The sequence below is a fragment of the Helianthus annuus genome, chromosome 2, assembly GCF_002127325.2.
Source record: "Helianthus annuus cultivar XRQ/B chromosome 2, HanXRQr2.0-SUNRISE, whole genome shotgun sequence".
Lineage (NCBI taxonomy): Eukaryota > Viridiplantae > Streptophyta > Magnoliopsida > Asterales > Asteraceae > Helianthus > Helianthus annuus.
The window spans coordinates 38,637,643-38,656,158 of record NC_035434.2 but is presented as its reverse complement, the minus strand read 5'-3'; the positions used below and the strand labels follow the sequence as shown (position 1 = coordinate 38,656,158).

The following is an 18,516-nucleotide window of genomic DNA, read 5'->3' as shown; positions in this document are numbered from 1 at the left end:
CGTAAAATTGAGACCAAAACGTAAAATGACAAATTTGTAAAATATGAAAAGTATATAGGACCAAAGTTGAAAGTGGAAAAATATTAAGGTAAAAAATAAAATAGAAATGTTTTAAGATAAAGTTGTAAAAGACAAATAACTATAAGGGAAAAAATTATTAAAAAAATAAAAATAAATTATAAGTACTCTTATTCATAAACTAAAAGTTGGTAAAAGTATAAACATATCATTCAATGGATCGGTGAACAAATAAACCAAGAAGAAAAATATATTGGGCATTACTCAATTATCCTACATATACAAAACCAACATAGGGGAATAGTGTTACGCAGCTTGCGTGGCACTTCCCTATTAGACTAACCCTTTTACTATTTTATAATCGTTTTAAAATTACGGTTTCGTCCTTAATTTAAAATAAAATTACGTTTTTGCCCCCACTTCAAAATAAAATAATGTTTTTATCCCTCGCTCAAAATTACGATTTTGCCCTCGATTCAAAATTATGATTTTATCCCCAGATTACAATTACAATTTTTACCCCAGTTCAAAATAAATTTTTCCTTTTGCCCCAAACTAAAAATGACGATTTTGCATTTGCTCCCCATTTAAAAAATTATGATTTCGCCTTCAGTTTAAAATTATGTTTTTGCCCGGTTCAAAATAAACGTATGCTTTTGCCCCCCAATCCAAAACTACGATTTTGCCCTCAGTTAAAAATTTTTATTTTGCCCCAATTCAAATTAAAAATATAGTTTTCCCCAACTTAAATTTACGATTTTGTCCTTAGTGCAAAGTTATACTACGATTTTGTCTCTGGTTCAAATTTATAGTATTGCCATCCCTTTAACTTTTGGCAAATTACGATTTTACCCAAGTCAACAAATACAACTTTACCCTCACTTCCAATTAAGTATTGCTATCGTTTTAGTTTTTAGCAAAACTATAAAAGTGTTTTTTTAATTGGTTGACTGGATTTAATTTTTTCCATGTCAAGAAGCTTTCTAACACTCGCTCATTAATCATGACAAACTACAGTTTTGCCCTGAGCTCAGAACTATGGTCTTATCATCGTTTTAGTTTTTTTCCTAACAAAACTATAATAATGTTTTTTTAATTGATTGAGAATTATTCGGCCATCACCCCGCAACACGGGCGGAGCATCAACTAGTTGTACACAAAGCTATAACAACTTAAACAAAATTGAATAGTAGATTCTAACTAACATAGGGGGTGTTTGGGATTGCGTTTTCAACCTGATTATTGGATTATTGTGTTTTGAAATCGCAAAAAATCTATTTTGAGTGTTTGGTAAAAAATTAATAAAAAGTGATTTTTTACGTTTTGTAGAGTTCAAAACGTGATAATCCATAAGTAGGTTACCCCTTGCTGCAGGAAAACGTGATAATCCAAAAACTGGTTTTTTACGTTTTCACTTATTTATTTTTTTAGATATATATATACTTGCCAAGCACTAAATAGTTGATTATCTGATTATTGTGATATCAAACAACATAATCAAATACAAACAATGTTGATTATCTGATTATTGTGATATCAAACAACATAATCAAATCCAAACACTATTTTTCTGCAGCACGTTTTGTTACAGCTAATTATCTGATTCTGATTATTCAAACGCATAATCTATTTTCAAAACTCAACCCCAAACACCCCCATAACTTTTTTATATACAACGAATATATTATATTATATACTATCTTAAATTACAAAGTCGGTGGCCTTTGCCACCGACAACTCTCAAAAATTTCATACTTAATTAAAAACTGTTCGTCTTCTCGCCAGTGCACCACCACCACCGTCTGCGACGATTCCGGTGGCTAATCCCCTAATCGAAACGCCGGCCACCCTCCTCTCCTTCTTCGAAACCGGTGGCTGATTCTACTCAAAACACAACCCATTTACCATCTCTTCTCCATTAGTTCAACGATGATATCGCCACCCCTGCACGACCCCTTCGATTTCATATATGGACTTGTAGGTTTTCGGCACCTCTGCCACCACTTGATGCGTTTGAACTCCTTCAACCCATCTGGCTGTTTCCATTAAATAAGCACCCTGTAGATGGCGATTTCAAGGGGTTAGGGTTCGATTAAAAGGGTTAAGCTGTAGATGAACCAGATCAGAGGGGTTAGTGTTCAATTTTATGCGGTTAGGGTTTGATCAGGGGGTGCGATTGTGGATGTGATGGTGAAAATGGGTCGAGCAGGTGATAGTATGTGCTTGAGTAGAAGAAGGTTGTTGTTGGTTGGTGCGGGTAAGGTTTTTTTTAGATGGGTTTACGTGAAACATAGTATTCTTTTCTAAACTCTCTCATGTTTATCTAATTTTATTTGAGTTAATTGCATAGATGATCGCTTTGGTTTGTCCGAAGTCACATGTTTGGGGTTTAAGTTTTAAAAGTTGCAACTTTAGGCTATGTGAGATAAAGTGCATAACAATTGCATTTAACTTAAGACTATATAAAAGACCAGAAAGTGTAATGTACAGTTTTGGTACTCTTTTGCTTGACCTTCTAAGCAGAAAACATATTCCACCTACCCATGTATGTGCTCTCACCTTTATTTACATGCACATTAGAAATGATCAGTTTGTCTATTATTATCATTACTTCTTGGCTGACTATATGAGCATATTAATATCGTTTTGTAATCATTAAAGGGCGTATTAACCAATAGTCAAAGTGCTTATCTAATACTCAAAACATTATCAGGCTCTTGATATGATAAGAGACAGAAATCTTCAAATGCTTACTGACTCATGCTTAGAAGGTCAATTCTCTAATGACGATGGAACCAAATTAGTACGGTTGGCTTCAAGGTGTTTGCAATATCAGCCACATGAGCGCCGAAATCCAAGATCATTGGTTTCTGCTTTAATTCCCGTACAAAAGGAAAACGAGGTAATATATGTTTTTTCATACTTAAAGACACACACACACAAAAATTATAATAATAACTATAACTTTGATTTTTTTTTCTATTACTTTTTAGATATGTATATGCAGGTGCCATCTCATGTATTAATGGGCATCGCACAAGGTGGGTCGGCTATGCCTTTGACCACACTTGGAGAAGCATGTTTAAGAACCAATTTAACGTTCATACATATGGAGTTATGGAAAAATTGGGGTACAAAGATGATGAGGGTGCTGCAACTGAGGTCTGTTTAAGGAATTTTTTTAATGTAATTTTTTGTTCTTTTTAATAAGGGTATGTTTAACAGGTTCGAAGTTGGTTATGAATGTTGATTGTGTTGATGGATTGCAGTTGTCATTTGGGATGTGGACTAATCAAATACATGACACATTGAACTCCAAGAAAAAGGGGACTCTGCTTTTCGCCATAAAGAGTTCAAAGCTGCAATAGACTATTGTACACAGGTTTGCTATCTAACGGCAAATTTCTTTAATATTGTCGTTTGTGCGACTTGAACCCAAGAGCACACTCTCCCAAGATATTTAAAACCTTTGCCTTTGCCAATGGACCACCACCCCATTAGTATCGAAACATTGTTAATTATTATTTTTCCCGGATCTGATTTGTTGCTTCATAAGTTCATATACTAATCTATAATCTAGGCTCCATATTTTATTTAATCCTGTCTTTATATTTGTCCTTTTCAATTTTCATATTTTATTGCATTGCATATACTAATCCATAATCCACACTAACTTACATTAAATATAGAGTAAAATGCTAAAATGATATCTCAGTTTAGACCTATGTTGTCAAAGACGCAAGGCGTAGGCGACGCGCATAGGCCTCGCCTGGAGCCTAGGCGCAAGGCGCAAAAAAAGCGAGGCTTATAGAGGAAAAAAATTAAAAGATATATTATACTTTGAAAATTAACACAATTCCACATATAAAATAAAGAAACTATTATAAAAGCCATTGAATTTTGGTGTTTTAATTTTTAAAAAAGATGAGTATGGTCTGGTGGTGGTGGATTAGATTAAAAAGGACAGACAGACACATCTTTATCCAATGGTTAAAAGGTTGACTTTTCAAGTCAGTTGAAACAATGGTTTACAGCTGTGAAAAAGCTGTAAAAAGCTTTAAAAAATAACATAAAAAAAGAAAGGAGCGCCTGACAGAATTAAGCCCACATTTTTCTCTCGCTGTGCCTGGTTCCGGGTGCTCGCCTGAGCACCGTTTTTACAAAAAAAAAAAAAAAAAAAAAAGAAAAAACCCAGATTTGCGCCTAAGCTACCACCAGGCCCTATAGCCTCGCCTCGCTGCGCCTGAGCGCCTAGGCGCGCCCCCGACGCGCTTTTGACAACATAGGTTTAGACCACTTTTGTCACTTCATTGAAAAATGAAACATTTTGCATCTCTGTTTTTCAAGTTTTAAAAATTACATGCTTTTACAAATTTGCAGATTCCAAATCAAATAAAGAAGTTGTTTCGACAAACCATAAACTACACTTATTTACATAGTTGTTTTTCCGTATGTGCAAATGTATCAAATGACCAACCCGATTAACATTTGGATGATTTGGGTTTAGACCGTTAAAACATAATATAAATACATGATCACATCCAAAATCATTACAAGCCTTAATTATCAAACCCATTATAGACTTTGTTTTGAAATATTATGGTGACTGGATTTGCAGGCAACAAAAATTTGCATAATCAGCTGCGGTTAGACCTGCACAAGCTTAGATGCAAGCAGCTGCGGTATAGTTTGTTCGGCTTTCGAGTAAGGGCGTGTATCTTCATGTTATCCCTTTGATGTTTACGATGTATCCGCGCCGCAACGCGCGCGGGTCTAATTACTAGTAAGTTATTATATATAATATATAATATTATTATAAAATAACCAAGTCTTTCTCTATCTAAATAAACGTAACAGTCTGCGTCTTACCAAAAAGGTAAACAATTCAGAGCCCATGACTGGTTCTTCAATTATTTTTTTCTTTGGCCCAACATGAGTAAGCCGCATTGATGAATTGACTTAGCCCAATATTTTACCCAATAAGTCACATACGATTTATTTATTTTAGAAATGATTTTGTAACTTACAAATGTACAAACTGAAAGAAAAAAAAAACACGCGTTAGTATTTTTGTAATTATCTGCTTGTAGGGTGATTATCAAAATTACTCTACAAATGATACTGTAGAGTAATTTTGATCTTTTGTAGAGTAATTTTGTAAAATGTTCTTGTAGAGTAATTTCTAGAAAAAATTTGCCATAGTTTCCCCTTAAAAATGGAGGTTTCCATGCTTTCAAAGCATATTATTTTCTTTTATAAATCATCACAATCAACAATAATCCAAACAATACTTACCAAGTGCCATAAATCAAGCATTAATCACTACTTCATTAACTTGAAAATTTATAAAAAGAGTTAATTGCCAAAATCGTCCCTGAGATTTGGGCACATTTACCATTTTCGTCCAAAATGACACTTTTCTACCAAATTGCCCCCAACGTTTGTAACTTTTTGCCATTTTCATCCAAACCACTAACTTACTTTATTTTTTCTGTTAAATTGAGGATATTTTGATGAAACTGGCAAATATAAAACCACAGGGACGATTTTGGCAATTTACTCAAACCCTTTTTAATTTCTTTTATTTAATTATTTTTGTTACATATATAATAAAAAGAGAATATACATGGAGTTTTTAGAAAAAAATTATTAGTTTTGCCACATAATTTTTATAAATTTTCATCTAAATCACTAACTCAGTTTATTTTTTCTGTTAAGGTGAATGATGTTTTATATTTTATAAATTAAGACAGAAATTAATTTACAGCTTGTGACAACCCACACTTCCGAGGTTAGTATTGCGTGCCTTCGCAACAAAAATCTACGTTTCGTTTCACGTTACTATCTTGCGTCACATATTAAATTTAATTTAATATATCCACACTATATTAAATAGCTAAACTAAAGCGATTGGCGTAAAAGATTCTTAGACGTTCCCGTAATTATGTACGAATGTCTCTACTTGGTTCCGTGACTCGAATTGATATGCTCGTGACCGAATTCCGAACTTGACACACCACGGCCCAAGTCGCCCGATTACCCAACCCGCATACTCTTTATACTTACGATCCCTAGTATTGCGTGGAGCCCAAACAAAAAACACAATCCCCTATCCCTCACTTTATAACCGGCCTATAAGAAGCCCAATAGACCACCCCTCCCTCAATCTTGCTTGCGGTTGTTGTGCGTAGCCCAAACAAAGATCCTTTTGTTTCTTTTATATACCTGCGGCCCAACTAAAGACCACCGCCCACCGCCCACCTCCCTTTATCCCTGATTTGTAATTACGTACATGCATTAGTATGTCATCACAACTCCAAACACTTAAACCCTAATTTACATGCGTCGCACTGCTCCTCCCATCTCCACTGGTGACCGTCAACAGCAAGAGACCTCCCCCCCGGTCGTAGCCCCTGCCTCCTCTCGACACTCTCTCTCGTTCGCATCCCTCTCCCTCTCGCCTGTCTCTACGGTTAGTATTCTATGTCGTTTTGATTTTTAGTTGGTTGTTTCTTGGCTGCGTTTTGTCGTTTAATTGATGCTTGATGTATGTGATTAATATTTGAGGGTCACGGGTGCGCTAGATAATCGTTGGTGAGTTCGGTTAAGCCACTAGGGTTTTATTTAGGGGATGGATCTTGTGTTTCGTGATGATTATACATGATTTTGCATGATTTTAGTTATATATCTTGGCTGTGTTTTGGTTTATTTTCTGGATTTTCGGTGCGTATGATGATAACTCGTAGTCTAGTGTTCATGAAAATCATGGCTGCGTTTTTGGTATGTCTGGATGATCATGCTAATCAATTGTGTTCATGGCTGTGTTTATAAATGTCTTTGATGATCTTGATGTTATGATGTAAACTGGTAGTGTAGAATTCATGAAAAACAAATACGAGGGTTAGTATTACGGTTTATGTATGTATGGGTATGTATAGCTGGGTTAGGGCTACCATGATTGACGATTTTGTACAATGAATCTGATATATGTAACCAAAAACCTGCTGAGAACGATTTATGTTAAGTGGTCACAGCTGCGTTGTATTTAGATAATGACCTTGGTGTCTTGCGATGATAACTTGTGGTCGAGTATTCATGTGAATGAAGTTATAATGCGTAGCTTTGTCAAATATGTCATATAGGTCTAGGAATGTGGATTAGGGATTAGGATCTTGATGCCCGAGCATGTTAAATTTGCTAAGCGTCTGCTGTAAATGACTTATTATCTGATGTTGGTCATTATTAGAAGGTGTTGTGATCATATGTGTGCGTTTTAGTAACGTTTAAGCGATAAAAAGCATGCTGAGTAACATTTACAGCCAACTTCAGTTGGCTGTAAACGGACAACGCTTGTGGATTTGGGGGTGTGACACAGCTTCTTTATATTAATCAGTTTTATAAAGAGAAAACAATATTGGTGTGCAACACATAACAATCGATTACAACTTTTAGTATTTATCAGTTGTAAAGATAGAAAAAAATTGTAAAATGTTACATATTTTTTAAATGTGTTGAGCACATAGGATATGTTGGTAGAAATAAAATATTTATTTAATTAAGATTATGAGAGTAACTAACTAATATTTGTTATGAGTGGCTTGAGTAAAGAAACTTTTAGTTCATAGCATTACAATTACAATTTGGTGGGTAATTTTAAGGTTTGGTAACGATACGTTGTTTGATGGGGGGGGGGGGCACTGGCTTCTGTTTTTCCTTTGGAGCGAATTTAAAAGAGTAGAAGATGAATAACAAACTTGGTACATATGATAAGATTTTTTTATTTAACCTTTTTCAATAAGGTCACCAGCATTTTAGTTTTATAAAATTTAGAGGTTTAAGTAAATTTTATTTTTATAAAACTGATCTATATAAAAAATTAGAAATTAGTTTATGTATTAGTTTATAAACATCCTTCTACTTAATAGAAAACTTAACTTAGTTAGTGGTTGGATGAAAATTTATAAAAATTATGTGACAAAGCTATTATTTTTTTTTCATATAAAAATGCATGTATATTCTTTTTTGTTATATATGTAACATAATTAATTAAATAAAAGAAATTTAAAAGAGTTTAAGTAAATTGCCAAAATCGTCCCTGTGGTTTTGTATTTGCCAGTTTTATCCAAGTATCTTCAACTTAACAGAAAAAATAAACTAAGTTAGTGGTTTGGATGAAAATGGCAAAAAGTTACAAACGTTGGGGGCAATTTGGTAAAAAAGTGTCATTTTGGACGAAAATGGCAAATCTGCCCAAACCTCAGGGACGATTTTGGCAATTAACTCTTATAAAAATTCGTAGTAACTTACTAGTGTATTTCGTAAGCTTAGTTACCCTTTAAAGTGTGGTTATTTATTTAAAAATATCATTCTTGAAGAATTTAGATCTTCACAACTAGTAAAGTGATTTTCTAAAAATATTTCTTCTTGAATTTTTCTTGTTAAATATATATTTCTACACTTGATTAACTACTAAAAATGTGGTTAGATTCTTTAAGAACCAAGTTTATGTAAATCTTATATTTTATTCTTGGTTTCTTGAAAAATATTTCTTGAAATCACATACTTACAAGATTCTCATTATACTTTGATCGTCTTTATTCAAGAAAACAATTTATACTTCAACTTCATGCTTTAACATAAGGATGATCTCTTGATCTGCAACATAATCATCCTCTCATCTTGCTAGATTATGTCTTTAATCACTATCTAGCAAGATCATATGATGTTTAACATCATCAACATAAACAATCAGTAATCAAGTAGCATAACAACACATAAACAACATGTATTCTTATGATTTTTAGTCTTATGTTTAAGATTTATGTTCTTGATTCATAGTGTTCTTCATGTTTAATCTTTTACATGACCTTTTAACCAACATAATAAGAAGTAAATGGAGATCATGAGAGTCTTACTACTAGCACAAGGCTAGAGAACAACATGTATGAAGATGATGAAGAAATAGAGTGGATAAAAGCACTTGGGAGAGGTCCTTCAAGTTTCAAGGCTACCAAGCTTCTTAATCAAGCTCCTTGCACCTTAGAATCTCCTTAGAATGCATGATAGTTGAATGAAAATGAATGTTGGTGTGTGGGGGTTCTTGGTCGTAGCTTATTGAGAGAGAGGGAGATGTGTTTGTGAGTTGAAGATGGTGAAATGCTTATGGGTAATGTTCTAGTGGTTTTTATGTAATTCATCCAACATTAGGATAGCATAAGGCATCTTGTGTTTAGTATATTCTTAACATATCAAATAAAATATATCAAGGAAATCTTATGTGGGACCCATGTTCCCTAACCGGTTATGAAGGGGAGGGGGTAAAGTGTAACATTTCAATTGTAAGTTACATGATTTAGTTAGGATTTAATGGTGCTAGTCAGGTATTTTATATATTTAGTGTTTATGAGATGTAATATGATGTTCGGTGACTATAACTAGCTTCGTAACACTAAAACAACGCTCCTAGTAAAAATTTGGTGTTTCGGGTAGTGTCTGGTTGTTCGGTTTGTTATCGGTTCGTTAAAGTGCTAAATTACGCAGTTTAGTGTGCTTTACGTTACCCTTTTATGAAATTTTTGATTCCCGACACCTAGGAAGGTATTCTGGATCATTAAACCATAATTCTGCATTATATTTAGATGTTAAAATGCTAAAAATTGCTGAATTTGTTTATTTTCTGCAGAATTCTACAGTTTTAATGTGTTTCTGGCACTTTCCGGCACCTAAGTTATCACTAGGTATGCAGTTTTGTAATCCCTACTTCCCTACACACTATTCTAGTCTATCACTTGGTTCCGGGGCTCATTCTGTGTTTTATCATCATGTCTATTTGAGTGCTGAACTCCCGTCAGTACTTCTAGTTTGTCTGATAACTGTGCTAACTTTGTTCTGTGCACTAATTGTACATTATTGTGTTGCATTTAATGAAGGCAAACAATCTTGCAACATGAAATGCCCTTGTATATATATGACAGAAATCAGGAAATTATTCATCTTTTAATTAAATCAGGCACAGTCATTAAAGCACAAATTACAGTAGATTCTAACTCACATAACTTTTTTATATACAATGAATATATAAGTTATTATATATAAAATTATTATAAAATAACCAAGTCTTTCTCTATCTAAATAAATCGGTCACGTAACAGTCTACGTCTTACCAAAAAGGTAAACAATTCAAAGCCCATGACTGGTTCGTCAATTATTTTTCTTCTTTGGCCCAACATGAGTAAGCCGCGTTGATGAATTGACTTAGCCCAATATTTTACCCAATAGCTAGTCACATACGATTTATTTTATAAATGATTTTGTAACTTACAAATATATAGTCACTAGGTTAGAACCCCGTGTATTACACTGGTTGAATAAATGTAATTTTATATATTAAATAATTAAAAAGTTATATTTTTGAGAACCCCGTGTATTGTACGGGTTGAGTAAATTTAATTTATATATTAAATAATGAAAAAAGTTACATTTTTAAGAACCTCATGTGTTATACGGGTTAATCACATGTAATTTTATATACCAAACAATAAAAAGTTATATCTTTATAAACCCTATGTATTATATGGATTGAATAAATCTAATTTTATATACTACATAATAAAAAAGTTATATTTTTTAAAAACCTCGTGTATTACACGAGTTGTATAAATGTAATTTTGTGTAGTAATATCTTTAAAAAAAAACTAACGGATATACTCGATATACGATAGATGGGGTGATTGCGGTGATGGTTCTTATAAATGTCACGTAAACATAGTGATTACCGTATTTGAGTTGAGAATTGAACACGGAAATAAAAGTATAGAACCAATAAACATTGATTAATATTTTTGTTTACCCCTTATAAACATTTTTGAAATAGGTTCTATCCTTAACTACTTTAGTTTAATAAAATAAATAAATCATTTACATTATATTAGTTTATATCGGAAGGATTAGTCCAAGCGTTATGTGATGTGTTAACCATATGAAAACACACGTTTTGACGTATCCGATTGAACTCAATATATCCTATAGTTGCATTGCGATTGGATCAAAACGTAACGTAAATCGAATTTATATCGTACAATCATAACGTATTATACGCGACCCGACTAACTCGAATTTATATCGTTAAGGCAAAAACTCTTGAGGGGGTCAAAGTGGCATTTACAAAGTTCATAAAAAATTAAGTGGTTAAAAATTGCATTTCCTGAACTTAAGAGCTAAGAAAAGGTAAAGTTAAAATTTGATAAAGTTTTGGGTTAAGAAGGAAACTATAACAAAGTTATAAATATTATAAAATATTATATTATCTCCTATATAAATTGTTTAAATTTATATTAAATTTAATTTTATAATTATTTTTTATTTGATATTAATTATCTATAAAAATAGATGACTTTAATAAATGACATGTGTACTTGGTTTCTTTTATTATATAGTACTAGCGGTAAGACCCGTGTGCAAACACGAGTCGTTTCTTAGAAAACCATGCATAACACATATTGATAGAGAGTAAAAAAATAATTAGTGCAGATTTACAAAATTGATATAAATTAATGATCAATAGGTTTATTCAATGCTCCTTATAAAATATTATTTAGCTAGGTTATTACCCGAGATTGCTTCTCGGGCTCGGGAAACTTATTATATTAATTACTATTTGTTATTAATACGACCACATTACATCAAGCATCTCATTCGATTCAACAACAATGTCTTCAAATCACCGGATTAGATCATGAACCCATATTAGAGGTCAAACAAAAGCACAACAGGACCGCATGAATAACATCATTTCCACTTTTACTTCAATGCTCTTAAATGATAGGGTGATTTGGGATTTTGTAAAAATGTTTGTTTTTGTAATACTTTACAAAATTACATAGAATTCAAGAAAACGAAACAATGAATTAAACAGATGTTGAGTTATTCAAAGTTCTGTTGAATACTAAATGAGATGTTGACCAAAATTCAAAAAGAATTTTAACCAAAATTCAATCAGATGTTGACCAATAGTCAAACAGATGTTAACCTTAAACAGATGTTTAGTTTAAGGCTAAACATCTGTTTATGGCCAAACATCTGTTTAAGGTAAAACATCTGTTTAAGTCCAAATATTTAATATAGAAGGCCAAACATCTGTTTAAGGCAAAACATCTGTTTAAGCTGAAACATCTGTTTATGGCTAAAAATCTGTTTAAGGTCAAACAACTGTTTAAGTCCAAACCTCTGATATAAAAGGCCAAACATCTGTTTAAGGCCAAACATCTGTTTAAGTCTGAACATGTTGGTGCACTTCATCTGTCGACTTCGTCTTGGATCGAGTCATATGTTGTATTGTATAGATTAGGACACAATATACGAGAAAACAGGAGAATGTATGTGTTTTAAGAAATAGTTTCGCTTGTAGGGTCATTAGAATAGTTCCGCTTATGTGTACTAGTTAGGTTCGCTTATACGTACACATGAGGTTCCACTTTTGTGGACATGTACGTATAAGCGGAACCTTCAACCCTATATATACCCTATAAGCGAACTCAGTTGTAACGTTGTTGAATTCCATACCGAGGTGCTGCCGGTGTGAAGATCGAGCTGTAAACGTTGTCAAATCAATAAAATCAGTAGATTAAGTAAAGATTCAGCTATTTCTACCTCCGTTTCTTGTTATTCCGCACCTGAAACAGAGAAGAACACCTCTGAACGACTCATTCGGGTCAGAATTCGATCCTACAAGTTGTATCAGAGCTTGGGAGGAGGTTTTCTACAGAAATTAGCTGGATTTCATCATCATTTCTTACTTCTACATCTTCTTTCTTCACCAGATCAAGATTTACCGGTCGGATATTGTTCAAAATTTTACAGACTGTGCGCAATAGAACATTAACAAACCCTGGAAAGTTTCAGATCAATTTACGGACTAAAAATGGTTGAAATTACCTTCGAACTTGGTTCCGCTTATTCGGACATAGTGTAGTTCCGCTTTTCTGTACATCATAGTTCCGCTTTTTCGGTCAATTATCAGAGGTTCCGCTCCAAATTACTTGATAGTTCCGCTCGTGTGTCACAATGAGTAAGGTTACGCTCCAAAATCTTCAGGGTTCCGCTTGAAAGGTTCCGCTTCAAAGGACAGATTTGGAGTTTTGCTTATTGGTTTCGCTTCTAAGAACATTTGTAGTTCCTGGTTTCGCTTCAAAGGTTGATTAAGGATTATTTTCGCTTTTCTGGTCATCTGAGTTTCGCTTTTAGTGCACAGAACACTTAGTTTCGCTTATTTGTCACTGATATTGAAATATGTGTTGAAAAGTCATGGATACCGAGTTCTACAACGCGTTTACAACACCGTCTGCTCCAACTGCGTTTGCTCAAGCCATGAACTTAGAGAACGAGACAGGAACCACTCAAAAGCCCCCAAAATTGATGAGTATCGAAGAATACTATGGGTGGAAAGATCGATTCGAGAACTGGGTTCAGGCAAATCATCTCAGGTCTTGGGAATGCATATTGAAGAAATACGTGTTGCCTCGAATAGAGTTGCAGGTTATCAAACAGTTATCAGAATTCACAGATCAAGAACGGGTGATGTACAAAGCCGAGAAGATGATGATCGGTTTATTGCAGCAAGCGATCAAAGAAGATATATTCATTCTGCTACAGCACGACAAAACTGCAAAGTCGATATGGGATGCTCTTAAAGTAAAATTTGAGGGAAGCGAGAACATGATAAAGAGCAAGAAAGCGTTGCTAAAGAAAGAATTTGATCTGTTCAGCAGTCTACCGGGTGAAGACACAAAGAAGTTGATTGAGAGATACTGTCACCTTGTACGATCAATGTCGATGTTGAGTATTACTAAAGATCGTGAAGAGTGGGTAGATAAACTTGCTGATGCGTTACCACAGAAGGAGTGGGGAACATATCTGATGATTCTAAAAAAAAACGGGTGTTTATGATGGGTTAACGATTTCTCAGTTTATCGAAAAGATTGAGAGTCAGGAGTTAGAACAGCAAAAGATCGCGAGGATGAATAGTCCGAGTGGTCAACAGGATGTGAAGATGTACTATAAAGGTAGTATTCTAGTTCCTAAAGCTGAGAGAAGTCCGAAAATCCAAACTGCATTCAGTGCTGGGGATTCATCAGAAAAGGCTGATCAGGGTTCTGGCAAAAGCAGCAGTGGATTCTCATCATATCCGAGTGTCAATCCTAAAGAGTCAAACACAAGCTTTCAGTCTCAAAGCACAAAAACAGGAAATGGCTACGTGATTCAATGCAACATTGCTCTAAATCTTCCAGAAGGTCAAAGCTTCTCAAAAGACACTGCTAAAGACCACATGGCCACATGGCTCTACTTGGTTCTGTACTGTTATCATATGAGGGTCTTGTAGCTGGTCGGATCAGAAATCATATGCTCACCAAAGAGGATTACGATCAAATAGACGCCGAAGAGATGGAACTAATGGATATCAAATGGTGTCTTGCTAGTGTTCTTAGGCGCGCTGAAAAGTTCAAGACTATTACCGGGAGAAATAACTTTCTTGATGCTCATGTATCTACTTTAGGTTTTGATAAATCTAAAGTTACTTGTTTTCGATGCAGGGAGAAAGGCCATTTCAAACGGGAATACAAGAACAGAGAAGCTAGTGGTGCTCAGAATCCGTTCGGAAAAGACGACTACTACCGGAAAGCCATTTATCAGCAGGTTGGTCAATCACAAGATTCACAGACGGCTCATGGTAGAAATATTGAGGATTCAAAGAGAGCATGCTTGGTGAACTTCAACTGGAGCAACTACATATCTCCTGATAGCAAAGCCTGTTTAGTTGATCAAGATGATGAACAACTACCTGAAGGTTTCAGCTGGGATATGTTTGTTGATGAAAAAGGAGACTTCAAAGCTTTCATTACAAAGATTGTCAGAGAACCAGATATGTTTGCTACTTGGATGAAGTCTATTGGTGAGAATGTGAAGAGTGAGGAAGAGGAGTATGTCATGTCTGATGAAAGTTTAGAAAGTGCTGATGAAAGTTCTCAGAGTGCTCAGAGTGCAGATGAGAGTGTTCAGAATGATGTTACTTCGGAAAAAGAACTTGTATTTGATCAAACACCATCTGATTCTGGTGTATCAGATGCTGATTCTGAAAAATCTGTACAGTTTGATCAATCAACAATTGATAGTAGCAGTGATGATGAGGAAGAGAAACATATAAATGTTGCAAAATCTCATCTTTCTCCTGAAAGTTTTCATTTCTATTTTGCAGATCGCTTGGAGAAACTGAAGGAGAAAAGAGCTGCTAAAGAACAACAAAAGAAATCTGAAGACGATGTTCAGAATGTTGAAAGTGTTGCTGAGAAGATTGCTGAAGATGAGAAAGTAATTGAAGCTGAGAAAGTGAAAGAAGAAGAAAAAGTGATAGAAGTGGTGAAAACAATCGAGGTTGAGAAGATTGTTGAAGTCGTCAAGCCTTGCATGAAATGTTTGGAAGGTTGCAAGGAATGTGTTGCAAAAGACGACATCATTGCTGAGTATGAGAAGAAGAAGGAGCAGTTATTGTTCAACCTCAACTATGTGAAAGAATCTTATGATGTCTTGAACAAAATAGTAACTGGTCTCCAAAAGACAAACTCAGAGAGAGAACAAGCACTGACGATGATGAATGCTGTAATGATGACAAAGCAAAAAGCCATCAATTTTTACATTGAAGAAAGTGCTAAGTGGAAGCAAGAGTTGGAGACTGAGAAGATCGAGAATGAGAGAATTAGACGTTTATTACAAAGTTATTCAAGTTCTGATTATCTCATTGATCGTATTTACCCAACTGTTGCAGGAATGGAAGCTTTTCAAGACGAGAAGCAAAAGAAAAAGAAAGATTGTGGTAAGAAACTGACTGTTAGCTATAACAAGTGCCCGCCTCCAATTTGGGAAGGGTATTCTCCTAGAAAACCAAACGAGGAGCAACTTGAGAAAGCAGTCAATATAAAGCTAAAAACCGACACAACTAACGTTTTACCAGATAACACTGATGTCACGTTTACCTCGTCCGATACCGATCATGAGTCTGAGTTAATAAAAAAGGTGGTCGATCAGGTGTTGGATACTGATGAGGAGTCCGAGTCAAAATCTGGGTCTGAAGGGTCAAATTCGTCAGTCAACAGTCAAAATTCGTCGGTTAAACGGTCTTATAGTAAAGAATTTTTGTTATCAAAAGCAAATTTGAATGATGAAACATTCAAAGTTGTTTATACTTTGAATGGTTCTGACAAATTATATTACAACAAAGAGTTCCCAATAATGAGTATTAAAACAGAATTGATTAACAAAACTTTCAAACTAATTGAAATTAATATTCCTGAATTGAAAGTTTTGAAAAGTTTTGAAAAATCTAAAAAATATACTTCAAGAGTTCAACAACGGTTAAACAAGAAAAAAGGTTACAAATCTGGTTCTGGTTTTCAAAAGAAACCTAACCAAAATCGTAGCTACAAAAAGAAAGGTCTTGGTTTTATTCTACCAGAAAATTATAAAAATGATAAAAAATCTAAAACAAAAACAGAATTTGTGTCAGGAGGAAGCTCAGATGAGGAACAGAAGAAACCATTTTGGAGACAGTCAAATCAAGAGTTTCTTGCTGAGAAGAGAAAGAATGGAACTGAAGTGTTGTATCAAAGAGAGACTCGTATTTGTTACAAGTGCAATGAAGCTGGTCACATTGCATGGAATTGTTCAAAGAATGCAAAGACAAAACAGGGAGTTTCTCAGAAATTAAAAGAAAAAGTTATTGATGTTGAACCACCAACCAATAGGCTTAAAATTTTTGAAAACTCAACGTATGAGGTTGGTGAATGTTCGAAGAAAAATATGTATGAAAAGAAAGGAAAAAACAACCAAATGTGGGTTGTTAAGAAAGTTGATGTGAATGTCGGCGATGAATCTGGTTCCACAAAGCCAGAAGAGCCACAAGGTGAGGTGAAAATTTCAGTGACTGATGATGAGTTTCCATCACTGAAATTTGAAGAAGTTAAAAAGAAAAAAGGAAAAGTTGATATTTCAAAACAGTTTTACACTGAGAAAAAAGAATTTGATGTCGAGAAAACATTTAATGGAAGTGTAAAGAAAATTTTTGGTAAAATGTTGAATGGGAAAGCAAAGGGGGTTAAAGATTTTTATGCGACTAAAAAGGCAACATACAACCCCACTGCACAAGAGTTGAAAGCCATCAAGTCTGAAAAGACTTGGATGGAAGTTTGTTTCCCATAGAAGTCTTAGGACTACGCCGGAGATCCCAAGTTTATATCGTGGATCATGAATCGGCATCATTCATGTTTTGATGATTGTGTATGAAAATTTTTGATAATATTTGAATGTTTACAGGTTGAATGACTACGCCGGAGCTTCCAGGTTGGTAAGTGCGAAGCAGGAATCGGCACTTTGATGGGTAAAATGTAGACGTAATATTCCTACAAGTGGTATTGGTTTGCCATACCTACAAGTGGTATTGTTTGTGACCTTACAAATAGTCATTTTTTACAAGTGGTACAGAGGTTTCTGAACTGTGAACAGTGAATCAAGGACATTAAATTGTACTTGATTTACTACATTGGATAAAACTGACAAGATGATGAACCATGTTCCCGTACTTAAACAAGTGGTAAACTTACAAGTGGTAAAAACAAACTCATTTTCCGGAAAAATCATTTTGATTAAAACAAACTTAAGTGTTTTGAGATCTAAATGAGAAAATGGTTTGTTGATAGGGGAAGTTCTGATTGTTTATGCGAGTGAATGGTGATTTGATGTGATTCGATGTCAGTTGTCAAGTTTCTGTACAGTTTGTGTTACTTTTTATTTTTCAAGTGGGTCAAAAGTCTAGTAGTTTTCAAATTTCCTTTGAAATGTGTTTGCATTTTAGGGGGAGTAGGGAAATTTCAGAAAATCCAAAAACATTTGAAAATTTGAAAAAGACAAAAACATGAAAAAATTAAAAATGAGTTTCGTTGTGAAAAGAGGAAATTATAGTATATCAGTGGGCTGTCACAACATGCTAAAGAAATGTAAAGATAAAATGTGATAAACAATCTCACTGAGGATGTGCCAGTAGGTTTTTACACACTTAGTAAGTTGTGACGAGATATAAACTAAATTTCAAACTTGCTTGTTCTGTGGGTTAACACAAACTTGGATATATAGGTAACCCCTGAAATCTTGTTTGAAAGGTCCCTTATTCTGAGATACAAGGTCTTTATGCTCAGTGATATCTGGGGTATTATCCCGGGACTTCTGCTGTATGGAAGTACTGACCTAGTCCCCGGATAATGCTTTCCGCAAAATGATTGAAACATAGCATCGCCCTCAGCAAGCTGATGAAACAATAAAATTGATAGTCGTTGCTGTTGAAATAAAAAAGATCCTCTAAAGAGGACACACCGAAAAGTCGAAGCCGTCATCTCTCTGCGCATACGAAAGTATCGACCTGAGCTCTCACGGCCCTCGCATCTAACCCCTATACAG

At 34.4% G+C, this 18,516-nt stretch overlaps 1 pseudogene; it reads left to right on the top strand.

Moving 5' to 3' along the window:
- The first annotated feature begins 1,738 nt into the window (after positions 1 to 1,738).
- Positions 1,739 to 17,388, top strand: LOC110884055 (annotated as a pseudogene).
- The last annotated feature ends 1,128 nt before the right edge of the window (positions 17,389 to 18,516 follow it).